This window comes from Pteropus vampyrus, unplaced genomic scaffold, assembly GCF_000151845.1.
Source record: "Pteropus vampyrus isolate Shadow unplaced genomic scaffold, Pvam_2.0 Scaffold208, whole genome shotgun sequence".
Taxonomy (NCBI): domain Eukaryota; kingdom Metazoa; phylum Chordata; class Mammalia; order Chiroptera; family Pteropodidae; genus Pteropus; species Pteropus vampyrus.
Genome location: NW_011888989.1, coordinates 2,977,179 through 2,979,134, shown reverse-complemented (window position 1 = coordinate 2,979,134; position 1,956 = coordinate 2,977,179).

The window sequence follows — 1,956 nt, the reverse complement described above, 5'->3', positions numbered from 1 at the left end:
GCTTTTGTCTATAAAATGGGGCTAAGAACTTCTTTCTTGCCTGCCTCCTCAATAACTTACTGAGTATGCTTGGTAAACTTTAAAGTGATATGCACATCCATCATGGTTGCAGCAACTGAAATGCGGAATCCCGTCAGAAGGAATCACCGTAAGACTCATTTAGATTTAGGACAACTGGGGGTTAAAATTCCCACTTATCCTGGCTCACTGGCACAGGCCGCAGTATTGAAAACCCTCCGCTCTGTTCCAGAAGCATTATTCAAAGATCTATCCCCTTCCCTTCCTCTGCTGCCACGAACAGGTGAAAAGCTGGTCAGCCAGAGAAGTGGGCGGGGCTGCGGAGAGCAGATGCCTTAAGGACTGGGTTGCGGGAAGCCCTTCCACAGGGCGGGGCTCATCCAAGCTGTGTTTCAACAGGGCCCTGCTGCACACAGCACCCTTGTCAGGGGCAACAGCTGCAGCATAAGGCCTCTCCCCAAGCTAACTATGAGCCCAGCAGATGTGCCATCCACTCTTCATAGTGACAGATGTGACCCTAAAACCAGTAAGATCTCTGCCCTGGCAGGCTCAGCTGGCTTTCTCACTCTCTCTGGAGGAAAGTTGCTTGGAAAAAGAGAACTCTCATATCCTGGGCCCCCTCCTGCTTGCCATATGTTACTTGGTTTAATCCAGCCATCAGCTCTGCGAAGTATTAGCCACATTTCATATTAGAGAAAGCCGAGCCTTAGAGAGGCAGTGGCATCGATCTCAGCTATGCAGCTCAGATTGGAACCTGGATCGTTGGATCCCAAATCATGGGCTCTGACAGGGCTCATTATTACCCAGGCAATAAATTATTTCTAAGTACCTGTGAGTGCCGGGACTGCTGGGCATACGAACCTCTCCGGAGGCAAAGCCTGCCTGCCTAAAAGGCCTTGGAACAAACAGACAGCACTGCAAGGCAAGGGTCTCAATGGGCATTCATTCTGTGTCCACACTCTGGCCTTGAAGAGGGTCGAATGGGACAGCTGTCAGGCCTGGGATGACCAGCCATTGCTCGGGCTGGGGAGTTAGCCATTAGGGCTGGAAGGACTGATGAATCCTCCCAACCAAACCCCTTGGTGGGTTAGAAGGTCTTTCTGGGCCTTGAGGATTGTGACCAATGACTTGTGATGAAGTTAGTTGGGAGTTTGGCCAGGACTTGGACTTTTCTGCCCCCACTGCTGTGGGCTGAAGCTTGAAGGAGTGAGGCCGGTGTGGCTGTGGTGGCTAAGGGCCAGGCCCGAGGGACCAGAGCCTGGAGTCTGAGCTGATCTGAGCCTGCTGAGCCCCCTGGGCCTGGCAAGAAGTTGTTTCTACTTCTTGGCAGTCTCAGTTCTGGGAGCCAGGCCAGCATTTGTAACCTTTCCCCTCCTTTTCCCTTTTGTAAAAGGAGAAACTGCTCTGTGCTGCCAGAGCCAGCAGCCTGCTCGTGGGTGCACTGCCCACCCTTTGGCTGGACTAGAGAGTGAGACCTGTTAGGAGCCCCTTTCTCTCTGGATCTAGCCATCTGGGGCCTTCTCCTCCTGCAGCAGCTGGAATCCACTCTCCTGTAGCCCCCTATCCTCATGGGGCTCCCCTTTCCTGGTCTCGACCCCCACCCCCACCCCCGTGCCCTTTATCCCTTAAAGCAAGCAGCTTGCTGTCAGTCTGACATCTCCAGTGGATGGGGGTCCCCAGAAAGGGCCCCACTGTCCATGGTGACGTGGGTGACTAAGAGACAGCTTTACCTGAGATTCTCTGAGGTATGTCCAAGAGGAGGGAAGCCTCCTTCACCCGTGTGCGCAGGCTCCTGCCTCTAGGGCTTGCTGTTCCTATTTGAAATACAGTGTTCTGGGATGAGTGGTTTCCTTTCCAGAATGCTACGTGACCTGTTTGCCCACCCTTCTCCCAACCCGAGTGCCCCGTGCCAGACTGCAAATTATTACACACAACACA